The sequence below is a fragment of the Vombatus ursinus genome, unplaced genomic scaffold, assembly GCF_900497805.2.
Source record: "Vombatus ursinus unplaced genomic scaffold, bare-nosed wombat genome assembly UNPS02014818.1, whole genome shotgun sequence".
NCBI lineage: Eukaryota > Metazoa > Chordata > Mammalia > Diprotodontia > Vombatidae > Vombatus > Vombatus ursinus.
In genome coordinates, this window is record NW_020954596.1 from 22,460,433 (window position 1) to 22,473,808 (window position 13,376).

General features: G+C 38.1%; 1 long non-coding RNA gene across 2 annotated transcripts in view; it reads left to right on the plus strand.

Annotated features, from left to right (window-relative positions):
* Positions 1 to 10,056: 10,056 nt before the first annotated feature.
* LOC114023356 overlaps positions 10,057 to 13,376 on the plus strand; it is a 43,761-nt gene continuing 40,441 nt past the window's right edge. For both annotated transcript variants that reach the window (XR_003566776.1, XR_003566775.1), the window contains exon 1: positions 10,057 to 10,139. This is a non-coding gene — a long non-coding RNA (uncharacterized LOC114023356). The remainder of the gene's footprint in view (positions 10,140 to 13,376) is intronic.

Below are 13,376 nucleotides of genomic sequence, written 5' to 3' on the forward strand. Positions count from 1 at the left end.
TCTTTCTTTCTTTCTTTCTTTCTTTCTTTCTTTCTTTCTTTCTTTCTCTTTCTTTCTTTCTCTCTTTCTTTCTTTCTTTTTTTTTTTTTTGGTTGGGCAATGGGGGTTAAGTGACTGACCCCGGGTCACATAGCTAGTAAGTGTTATGTGTCTGAGGCCAGATTTGAACTGAGATCCTCCTGAATCCAGGGCCGGTGCTCTATCCACTGTGCCACCTAGCTATCCCCTTTAGTGCCATTTCTACTTTCTTTGTAAGTCCCTCAAGGACTGTGATCTAAGTATGGTGGCTGCACTGTCTTTTAAAAAGAAATGTTTGCTGTATTGTTTTTTATAAATCTTTTGCATTTCTCTTCTTTCTGTTTTCATCCTTGAATGCCTTTGGGATAACTTTGCTTAGTTGGATTTTTTTTTTTTTTTTTAGGCAATTGGGTTTAAGTGACTTCCCCGGGGTCACACAGCTAGTAAGTGTCAAGTGTTTGGTCTGAGGCCAGATTTGAGCTCAGGTCCTCCTGACTTCAGGGCAGGTGCTCTATCTACTGCGCTACCTAGCTGCTCCACCTTAGTTGGATAAACTTCCTTTAGATTGCTAAACTTCCTTTAGATTGGTTTTACCCTCCATTACTTTATGAGACAAATTGTTCATAATCATTCATCATCCTTTGTAAGATTTTAGATATATTTTACTATACACACATGTGTGTGTGTATATATATAAATAAACATATGTGTATATGTGTAGGCATGCATGCACATATGTATGCATGTTTATATGTGTATATATGCTTGCATATATATATATTTCATATGAATAATAATCTGATCTTACTTTTGGCAGCCATTTCTCTCTGGCAAGTAAATGACGAGTCACTTTTACTGACTATGGTACTTTGTGGGCTCTTTTAGTCTCCTTTTTATGGCAATTAATTTCCATTAGTTCAACTTCTGGGTGAAGTTATTGCAGAGGGTATTGCTATAATTTCTCTAGTCCATTTGCCATTTTTGATTTTCAATAGTTTGTTTAAATAATTCAGGGCAAAATCTTAATTGTATGCCATATCTTTTTCTCATTACTTTTCTTTCTTCTTTTTAATTGTGAATTCTGATTTTAGTTCAGAGGAGTTAATGGTCTGACTACGCAGATGCTGACTCAGGAGTAACTCCTACATCCATGATAATTATTTTCCTGTTTGAATGCAGTCAGTTTTATTCTTTGTGATGTTGTTTGGTACTTACAGTGTCTCACATCTAAAAAATTTTTATAAAGAAAATGCTTATATAGACAATAAGATTTTGCATAATCTAGATCTTTGGTTTCTCCAATGTCTTTCCCCTGAACCATATGTTTACATATATATCTCCCTAGCTTCACCTTTTCCCATCTTCGCACTGAAATCACCAAGTATCATCTGCGTGTATATTGTTTAGATCTGGAGAGTCTTATCAAGTGTTTTGTAGAATTTCTCTACGATTTTGTCCTCAGCAACTTATGTTGACGTGCAAACTCTATTCTGTGGTCTTTTTGCAAATATTTTAGTTAATACTATAGTATGTGATGACCAAATGTCCCATGAAATAATATCTGTGGTAGCTTTTGGGCACCCAATACAACTCACACTACCAAATGCTTTCTTGCCTCTCAAATAATAGGCTATCTTTGAGCTATCATTACATTTAGCTGCAACTCCCTTCCATCTTCTGGTTTGGTTAGAATGTTAGGTTTGATTTGACTCGGCTCCTTAAATAATGTGTCCACTTATAGGCCATTGAATAGGTATCTCAAAGGTAGAATACCAACAGTCAAATTAAAGTTTACTGACAGTTGAAAAGCTATATAATTTTTAGCATCCAATGCCTACCACTTTATTGTAGAAGCATAAGAGAACTCTACAGGACTGAGGACTGATTTTTTTTTTTTTTTTTTTACTTCATGGATAGTCATGGCCCACAAATTTCATTACCAAGTGGCCAGTCTACTGTAGATGTTCTTCTCCATGGTTAGATAGGCTGGTCCATGGAAACAGACTTGTTCTGTTTCTGGGCCCATACTTGATTGATTTTTTCTATTGATAGTCATTGGCTCTTGCTGAAAAATGCTTCTTCTTTTTTTAAAAAAATATTTATTGTATTTATTTTTTTGGTTACATTGTGAGTTCTGAGCTATCTTTCTCTCTCCCTCCCAACCCCACGCTACAGAAGCCCAACATTTGACACAGATATATATGTGTATATATATATATATACACACACACACACACACACACACATATATATATACAGATAAAAAGAAGAAATATATATATAGATAAAATATATAAATACACATATATATACACACATATACATATACATATATATACAGATAAAAAGAAGATATATATATACAGATAAAATATATATACACAGATATACACACACATACATATGCATATATATAATATATATATATAGATAGATAGATAGATAGATAGATAGATAGATAGATAGATAGATAGATATACACACACATACTTCCTTATATCAGTTGTTTCTCTGGAGGTGGAGAGCATCTTCCTTCATAGGTCCTCTGTAATTTATTTGAATATTCATAGTACTCAGAATAGCTTAGCCATACACAGTTACTCTTTGAACAATATTGCTGTTATTGTATACAATGTTCTCTTGGTTCTGCTCATTTCATTCTTCATTATTTCATTATTTCATGCAAGTCTTTCCATGTTTTCAAAAATCAACCTGCTTGTCATTTCTTACAGCACAGCAGTATTTCATCACAATCCTATAACACAACTTATTCATTGTCCCCCAACTTATGGGCCTTCCCTCAGCTTCCAGTTCTTTGCCACCATAAAGGGAGCTACTATAAATATTTTACGACATATAGATTCTTTCTGTTTTGCCCAGATAACCTTGGGAAACAGACCTAGTAGTGGTATGGCTGGGTCAAAGAGCATACACAGTTTTATAGCTCTTTGAGTGTACTTCCAGATTGCTCTCCAAAAGGGCTGGATCAGTTCACAGTTCCACCAACAGTGTGTTAAGAGTCCCAGTTTTTCCACATCCCCTCCAACATTTGTGATTTTCCCTTTCTGTCATTTTAGCCAATCTGCTAAGTATGAGATGGTACCTCAAAGTTATTTTAATTTGCATTTCTCTAATCAATAGTGATTTAGAGCTTTTTATTCTTATGACTACAGATACCTTCAATTACTTCTTCTGAAAACTGCCTGTACATATCCTTTGACCATTTTTCAGTTGAGGAAAACTCATATTCTCATAAATTTGACTCAATTCTCTATATATTTGAGATATAAGGCCTTTATCTGAGAAACTGTCCATAACATCCCTCCCCCAATTTTCTGCTTTCCTTTTAATGTTGGCTATATTGTTTTCATTTGTATAAACCCTTTTTAATTTAATGTAATCAAAATTATCCATTTTATATCTCACAATGCTATCTCTTATTTATTCATAAATTCTTCTCCTATCCATAAATCTGATAGATAATATGTTCCATGTTCTTCTAATTTACTTGTGATACCTCCCTTTATATCTATGTCATATATCCATTTTGACCTTATCTTGGTAAATGGTGTAAGATATTGGTCTATATTTAATTTTTGACAGACTGTTTCCTAGTTTCCCAACAATTTTTACCAAATTTTCTTATCCCCAAAGCTTAAATCTTTACATTTGTCAAACACAAGGTTACTATAATAATTTACTCTCATGTATGAAAAATGTCTATTTATTCCTTAGTTGATTCAGTTCTAATTTGAACTGACTTTCTCTTGACCCTCTATTTTAGCCTAGGGACTGATATAGTAACAATTTCATCAGCTCTCTGAAGTAATTGGTGTACATATTATAACCCCCCCCCATTTAATAAATGAGGAAAATGAGGCTCAGAGAGGTTCATCAATTTGTTAAAGGTTGCACAGAGGGAAAGCAGTAAAGTTAAGACTCACTCTCAATCATCTAACTCCAAATTCAGCCCTCTTTCAACTAATACCTGGCAGCTTGTTGAATTGAATTGAAATCTCATACCCTCACAATCTATGCAATTAGAGAACTCAACAGTTTGTTTTGAAATTGCTGAAAAGTTATAGATGATATGTTGGGGATAGTCTGTTTTACTGGCCCTGTGATTATTGGCTTTGAGAAAGTGGTATTTGCTTTCAGACTTGTATGGAAAATAGATGGTTCCTAGGACATTGCTTGAATCAAGCTCACAGTTCCTCCGAAGCAAATTCCATGTCCATTTTCCCTTTTAGGGACCCAGTTAAAACCGTAACATCAATTCAGTCCAACTTGACCTTGATTCTACACCTGAGTATGTTCTGGCAGAGCCAAATATGGATGTTCCTGAAGACTCTGCACCTCTTCCCCTGCCCCAAAAGAATCTTTATAGTAGAGAATGAGTAACATCTACTCATAAACACAGTCATTTTCTCAGAATGGGTTCTATTAGTAATCTGGCCTGCTTTTATTCATATCCATTCAATCTTTTTAGCTAGATGCTGAATGGCAGCCACATTTGATTTACCTTCCAGGATCTTGCTGAATTTTGTTAATTATTTTTTGTTGCCAGCTCGGTTTCAAAGTGGAGCCCCCTTCTTTTTCTATAGGCACCCAGGTGACAAGAGAGGCCATTTTTAATACATGAGATTAAAAATTCCCAGTCTCCCAGAGAGCACTGAATGTTATTCACATGTTGCTAGCTTATTTTCTATCCTTGTTTTTCTGTTCATAGTTGTTTCCTAGCCCCAGTTCTTTCTCCCTGTTGGAGTTGGACAGGATCCAAAGTGAACCTCACTGAGAAATGCTCTGGGCATTGTTTCTCTTTATTTACGAATGTTGAGACTAGATAGGAACTATATTTGGTTTTTAGACATCAGGTTAAAAAAAAAGGCAATGGTCTTCTAAGCTACGTGTTAATTCTTTCTCTTTCCCCCCCTCCTCCCATTCTTCTCTCTTTCTGTCTTCCCCTCCCTTCTTTCTCTCCTTTCTCTTTCTCTACCCCCTCTCTTCCTCTTTCCTTTCTCTCCCTCTCCTACCTCTTCTCTTTCCTCCCTACCTTCACTGCTTTCCTCTCTTCACTGTCTCCTCCCTGCCTCTCTCCTTTCACTATATTCCTTTCTTCATTGTCTTTCTCTCTCCCTTCACTGCCTCCCTATCTTTCTGCTTCCCTCTCTTCCTTGTTTTCTTTCTTTCTGCTTCTTTTCTTGCTTGTTTTTGTTTGGGTACTACCTTCAGCTAAACATTCAGTGTTTCTGTCAAGAACACAGTGTTCCCGTGGAAAACAAAGAGTGTCCTTTTTTTCCTACTCTTCCCCCCCCCCCCACCAATTATGACCTTCATATTCTAGGACACATGTTCACAGTTATGTCAACATTTCTATTGCAAACTGCTTCTCTCTCCAGTCTAAAAAAATCTACTCAGTCATATTAGGGTTACCAGAAAAGAGATAATCCTCAGAAGTTAATCTTTTCAATAATTGTCTCTGCCCTTGTAACAACAAAGAACAGCTTTGAAATTTAATTAAAACTTTGTGAAATGTTATATAATTTTGAAACACTCTGTTCGCTTTGGTTATTTCATCAAAACATGGACTTTTTGTGGCAACTTTCATCTAAAGATCCTAAGATATGGTGTTAATTTGATAAAATACATTATTGAGGACATAGTAATACTTCAGTCCCTCATTTCATCCCAAATTCCAAGTCCCATTGAGACATTTTTACCTGCGATATGAAGTATGAGGCTCATTCAATACAAAAGACCCAAGATGGAAAGGCAAATGGATTTGATTTGTTCTGATTCTGTCCTCTCTCTTGAATCCTGCTGCTACCCAGATAAGCAGCAAGGTAGAGTGGATGGAGTGCTGGACTAGGCATCCTGAAGATCTGACTCTGATACTCGTGAGCTATGTGACCTTGGGAAAATTATTTAACTGTTTATAGCATCAGGTTCTTCTTTAAAATAGGGGTGGTAAGAGGTTAAAAGGTTCAAGTGAGATAATGAATATAAAATGAAAGTGTAATAGAGACCAGACCTGGGTTCAAGTTCTTCCTTTGATTCATACTGGCTGACTGAGCCTAGGCAAAATACTTTAACCTTTTAGTGCCATAGGCAACACTCGAAAATTAGTAGGTTGCTGAGCAGTTGCTGATCTTCATTGATAGAGGAAATTTCTTCACCAGGAAATAACATGTCCAGACCAAAATACCTTTCACAATGTCTTTTTATGTTATCAAATGAAAAAAAAAAGGCCCATGGTCCCAGAAACATTATAAAGGCAGTTACAAGCAAAACATAGTAAATCTTAAATGTAAATCTCTAGTGTTTTTAAGTGAAAATATGTTGAACTGAAATAATTCCTTGGGATACTGGATTATGTCTATAAAGGGAAAAATTTTAATTGCTGTGAAGCATCTTGTATCATTTGATATTTCAATTCAAATCAGTTCAACAAACTGCTTACTATCTGCAAAGCCTTGTGCTAGGTGATGGTGTTTCAAAAACAAAAAGGAAACCATTCCTGCCTTCGTGGAGCTTATATTCTATTAGGGTAGGTGAATGATCTGTAATTATGCCAGGATAGCTAGTCTCTGCATGCCTTAGCAAGTATTTATGAGTTGCTGTGGCTGAAAAATTCATCACTTTGCGCCAATAAGATGAGACTCTTTAGACAGAGCCAAGCAGTTTCTTGGACAACAGGCAGAAACGTGATTTGCTGCAAGATTTGACCTGGAAGACTTTCTGGCTTGGTAATCTATTGGTGTATCCTGCTGGTGTAGCCTTCGGGAGTTCAAGGTCAATTCAGAGTCATGATGATGCACAAATGTAGTACTTTAATAGAGAATTGTATACAATATTGTTCTCAATGATAAAATACTTATTGATAGCAAACAGTTTTTTTAAGGGAAGGGAATGCTGTATTTTCCCTTTCTCGACATGAGTGATGTCATTTTAAAATTAATCTCTATTTTAGTATAAACAGGCAGTTATATCCACCCCCCTGTGTTTTGCCTTCCCCTATCCCAGTTTTTCTTCAAGACCAACCAAAAAACAAACTGAGTCTACCCATCTTGGACCCTGAGGGCGTTCATGGACAATAAGTTATTAAGTCTTTGTCCCTTCCCCTGAAACACGCATAAAAGCCAGTGGCTGACTGGCTATGAACCCAGCATGGCTATGTGTTTTCTGAAAACTCTATATATCTGCGGGAAATGACATATTCTGAATCTTGTTTGCCTCATAGACACCCTGTGGATAAACCCTCTGTCTCAGCTTGTAACTTTGGATGAAATAAAGCTTTTAAAATATCCCTTAGCCTAATTTGTAAGCAGTGGATTTTCTTTTTTCTTTTTCTTTTTCTTTGGCTAGGCAATGGGGTTAAGTGACTTGGCCAGGGTCACACAGCTAGTAAGTGTTATGTGTCTGAGGCCGAATTTGAACTCGGGTCCTCCTGAATCCAGGGTCGGTGCTCTATCCACTGCGCCACGTAGCTGCTCCCTGGATTTTCTTTCTATAACATAATCACATCCACTTTTCTAGCTAACATATTTATCAGATTTAGAGGATCACAATTTGAGATCTAGAAGGGGCCTTAAAGATCATCAAATCTAATGGCCCCTTTACAGAGCAGGAATCTGAGATTATTGTTAGTGTCAGAAATGCCATACTGGGAATGCTTACCCAGGGTTGACTGCACTTTGGGAAACCCTTGATTTCTGGCTCATTGCCTCACTCAGATGACCTGGAGATACCAGTTATCTAACATTTCTCCGAAAGAGTTTCCACCAACACTCAGGCTCACAAAATGTATAGCACAAACAGTTTTATTTATAAATTAATAAAGAACACAGAAAGGACTCCTAGCTGAGACTCTAATGAGTCCAGGGAATGACTCCTACCCCACTGATATACTCGCCACTCCCTCCATATCTCTATACTCTGTGACTTAGAGTCTTTCCCTATTCTGAGCTCAAGCAAGTGGGGAGAAGAGACTAGGGTTTGTTCCTCCACATTGGTGCTCCCATCTAGGGTCCTTTAGTCTTTGATATGGCTCTCCCCCCCTCAATAGCTCTCATTGGACATCCAACCCCTTCTCTTCATTTACATAGCTACCCTCCTTGTTCAGGTTTCTGTCACCTCCAGCCTAGATTATTTCAACAGCCTCCTAATTGGTCTCCTGCCTCAAGAATCTCCTTACTCCAATGCATCCTACATACAACTCCCAAAGGAATTATGCTTAAACGCAGATGTGATCATGTGACTCTTTATGTAATTAACTCCAGCAGCTTCCTCTTACCTCTAGGATAAAATATAAACTTTTCAATTTAGCTTTTAAAGTCCTACCCAATCTGGCCCCAACTTATCTTTCCAGCCTCACTGGACCTCATTCCTCCCAAACTCAGCAATTTAGCAAAATTGGCTATTTCTCTTATTCCTCACATTTAGCACTGCATTTTTCATCCCCATTCTTCACACAGACCATTCCCATGCCAGGAATGTATTCCCTCTTTCCTTTTCTCTCATAGAGCCCTTTTCTTCTTTTAAGACAAAGTTCCAGCACCCATTCTTTGTGGACCATTTTCAACATCCTCCTCATCTCTGTCTTCTGTAGCCTTGCTCTTGACACTGCTATAGCTTTATCTCGTACAGGTCAGCTCTGAGCACTGTTGGTCTCTCCAGTTCTACGTCCTAAGACGATGCTCCTTCGTAGGCTTCTGCAGATCTTCTACTGTTTAGTAGATGGTGCCTGTCACTCACTTTCTTCAGATGACCAGTGTTCTATCAGCTGGGTCTGTACAGGAAGATGGCTTTGGAGTCTCTGTTTGTAATTCAGAATGCACCTCTGGACTGGAATGCCTCTGTTTGTTTAAAATCCTTTTCTATGCTCAAGTCTCATAGTTTCTGCTCTCACACAGAAAGGGGTCTCTCAAGAGGGGTATGGTTCCTTTCCTGCACTGCTCAAATGGTCTCTGTTTTCAACTCTATGCTGGCTCATCATGAATCCAGTTTTGCCTTCTCTATTCCCGAGTGCCGGAGAAGGTGCCTCTTGATCATACCAGTACCTTCCACTGCATCTTGGAGATTGGAAGTACATCCTTGCACTCTCCTTGCTTGTCTTTTCCATTCCCCGACCCTCCTCTTCCTCTGGGGCAGCTGGGCCAGGTTATTCAAATTATGCCTAGACTGTTTAGTGGTAAGATCAATCAATTAGTAAACATGCATTTATTAAGTTCCTGCTATGGGCCAGGTGCTGGGAATACAAATATAAAGATTGAGATTTACCATACTGTCAAGGAGCTGAGATCTGCAACAGTGAGGGGGAGGGATGGAGGCAGTTTTTAACTTAGCTGCCCATCTCTAGAGAGAAGGAGATTTCTAGTCTTTCATAAGCTCACCAATCTAGTGCTAAAAGAAACACTAAAGGCCCTCTACTCTGACTCCTTCATTTTAGAGATGAGACCTGAGGCTTAGAGAGGTTATTAGGTGACTTGTCTCATGTTTGAACTCAGATCCTTTGACTCCAAGTACTCTTAGAATAAAAATTCATCTAAAAATAAAATTTTAACAATTTGATTTCTTATTTATCCTTATTTATTCTTCTTATTTAGCATGATTAATTGTCAATTTAAAAATAAATTCACAAGCTTGTCCTGAAAAGGTCCTACTATAGTTTTTTTTTAAAGGATCTTACAACTGCAAAATAATTTGGAGAACCAATTGGTCAGTTGGTCATTTATTAAGTGGCTACTATGTGTTAGGCAGCTAGATGGCTCAGTGGATAGAGCACTGGGCCTGGAGTCAGGAAAACCTGAATTAAAATTTGGCCTCAGACACTCACTAGCTGTGTGATCCTGGGCAAATGACTTAATCTCTGTTTTCCTAATACACTGGAGAAGGAAATGGCAAATCATCCCAGTATCTTTGCCAAGAAAACCCTATATGGGGTCATGAAGAGTTGGACACAACTGAACAATAACAACACAATGTGCCAGGAGCTCTGTGTGTGTGTGTGTGTGTGTATGTGTGTGTGTGTGTAAGCACAGGGGATATAAAGAAAGGCAAAACCAATCCCTATCCACAAGGAGCTCACATCCAAATGAGGGCTACAACACGTAAACAACAAGGTATGTAGAAGATGGGTGTATGGTGTAAATGGGCAGGAAGCTCAGAGAGAAGGCACCAGCATTGAGGAAGACCAGAAATGGCCTCTTGCAGAAGGTGAAATTTGAGCTGAGTCTTCAAAGAAAGAAGCCAGGAAACTGAGGTGAAGGGAGAGAGAATTCCAGTTATGGAGGATGGCCACTGAAAATGCATGGAATTGGGAGATGGACTGCCATGTCTGAGGAACCCCAGCAAGGCCAGTTTTGCTGGATTCTAGAGTACATGCAGAGAAGCAAAGTATGATGGTAGAGCTAGACTCTATGTTTCTTTTATCAACATGACTCAATGAAACAGCCTAGGGGTTAGGCTAGAGACAAGATTTGTCTTAGATGGGGGCTGGAGGTTGCTCATAGTATGAACTGAGTCACTGAGCTAGGGAGCAGAAAAAGACCAAGGTGGTCCTTGGTTGAGGAAGAGCCAGGAGCATTGGTGAATTACCAGAGATACAGGTTGCTAAACAGAAGGGCTGGATGTAAGATCACAGGGGTCTGAGTCAGAAGTATGGGCTGGGACCAGAAGACCATAGTGTTTAAGACCCAGGCAAAGTGATATGATCTGGATCAGTATTCAGAGAGAATTATAGAGAAGAATAGGGTTTGCAGATACTTTGTATCATTCAATGTGTCTTGGGCGTGAAGGTATTTTTTTGTCCATATGTATTAGAAGTCTCTACTTCTGGTAAGGGCAGTAACATTTTCTTCAGAGAAAATCATGGTATGGGACACTGAGAAATTTAGTGGTCTCGTCTTAACATCTTTCCTGTACCCTAAAGGGCCTTTTAAGGGGTTGATATTATAACATTTTGATTTTTTTAAGGTTAATATTTTCAGTCCCAGTCTTTCCTCTAACTATTTGTGGGACATTATGACCAGTTCCTCTACATGTAATTCCTATTATTTGGGATGGTTGGATTGGGTGAGAACGTGTGGTGGCCAGTAAAGGTCACTGGTATTGTAGTCGAAGGATAGCTGGGTGTAGATCTCAGCTCTGGTATTAATGTAATAGCTAGTATTTATGTAACAATTTAAAAATATGAATTAATTTTATCCTCAACAATCCTGGCAGATAGGTGCTATAATTATCCCCATTTTATGGATGAGAAAATTAAGGTTGAGAGGTTAAATGAATCACCCAAACAGCTAGTAAATTCTGAGGTTGGATTTGAACTCAAGTCTTCCTGACTCTGAGTCCGACAGTCTATCTACAATACTACTTAGCTGCCTCTGGTATTTGATATCTTCTGGACAGTGGGGTTTAGTTGTTTCAGTTTCTCTAACCATAAAATGGAGATAGTAATACTTGCACTGGGCAGCTAGGTAGTATAGTGCGATAGGCAGCTAGCGGATAAAGTTTGGGGCATGGAGTCAGAAGGACTCATCTTGCTCAATTCAAATCTGGCCTCAGACACTTACAAGCTATGTGACCTTGGGCAAGTCACTTAATCCTATTTGCCTCAGTTTCCTCATCTGTGAAATCAGCTGGAGAAGGAAATGACAAACCATTACAGTATCTTTGCCAAGAAAACCTCTAAATGGGGTCATGAGGAGTCAGATATGACTGAAAACAACGAAACAACAACAAATATTTGCACTACCCACCTCATGGGATTGTTGCAGTAAAAAGAATTTTGTAAGCATTAAAATGAGATATAAACCTAATTTATGATAAAGACTAGGTCCATCTTTAAAATTGGAATTCTAAGAACATCTGGTGCCCTCATCTCAAATCATTATCACTACAAAGTCACTATGAATAGTGACATTGAAATTAGGGCCAGACTTTGAGAAGAGGTGTTTTCCATCATGTTCTCACCACACACCTTTAAAAGACAAAGAGGAAATCACATATAGATAGGGTATATTTAGAAGGGGTGCAGGTGTGTGCATAATATGATATTGCTAGGTGCTTTTTCAGGATGGCAAACAAATTGGGTATGTCAGAGCAAGAAGAAATTAAAATAAATATCTTTCAGCATTTACTTTCCTATAAGCAAAGCTTACTAATGACTACATTTCCAAAACCAAAAACTCACAAGAAATTTGAGTCAGTTGATCATTCCAGGTCTAAGTTATAGGATCTTAGGACAATGACACTTCATTTAAATGAATTAAAAATAGGTGTTAACTTTTTCCTTTGTACTCCTCCAGAAGACACATTGAATTGGTGGGCATGACAAAGAGTATATGTATGTGTGTCTGTGTGATTGTGGAAGGGTGTATATGTATGTGCCAATAGTTCTGTAGGAGTATGGGCGGGGCAAGTATGTGTATACAAACCTTTTTGCTGCAAACATGCACAAAATTATATTTTTTTCTTTGTATTTTTAAAACAGGGAGACAGGGCTAAAGAATTTCTATTACCAGATGGCTACTGACAATGGGATTATAGGGGCTGACTAACCAAGTGGAACAGAGGCCAATGTGTACTTTTGATATGTGCACTTAATGGGCACTTAAGGACAATAGCTTAATAAATGTGCTCGATTTTAAGTTTCTGGAGACTAATCAGTACAAGATCATAGCCACTAGCTAGTATTGACATAGGCTTCTATATGTTAACCCATTTGAGTCTCCCAACAATCCTGAGAAGTAGATGCTATTATCATCCTCATTTTACAAATGAGGAAACTGAGGCTGAGGCAGTTTAAGTGACTTGCACGTAAGTTTCAGTGAGGGGGAACCCACTGCCTTTGGAGGTAGCCCATTCCATTTTGGGGGCAGCATGAATTGTCTGGAAGTTTTATTTATAACAAACTTAAATTTGCCTCTTTGCAACTAATTCTGCCTTTTAGGGTCAAAGAAAACGAGTATTCCTCTCTTTTAAGTCATAGCCCTTCAAATAATTGCTGACAATTATCTGGTCTTCTTCTCACTCCGATCTTTCTTCTCCTTCAACTTGAGTCTTCCTTTTTTATTTTCTTTTTTTAATTTAATTTATTTTATCTTTAATTTAGTCTCCCAAATTCAACTGCTGTTCTTCACCATTCCAAAGTCCTCTAAATCTCCATCACTATTCCTTCTTCTTCTCCAAGGCACTAGATGGTCTTAGTGCCTTGAGTGTCCTTGGCCACTTTTGTCCTCAAGTCCTTCTCTTGCTCCTTTTCTCATGAAATCTTCTTCTGGTGAAACCAGAAACAGAAAGAAAGAAAAAGAGAGAGAGAGAGAGAGAGAGAGAGAGAGAGAGAGAGAGAGAGAGAGAGA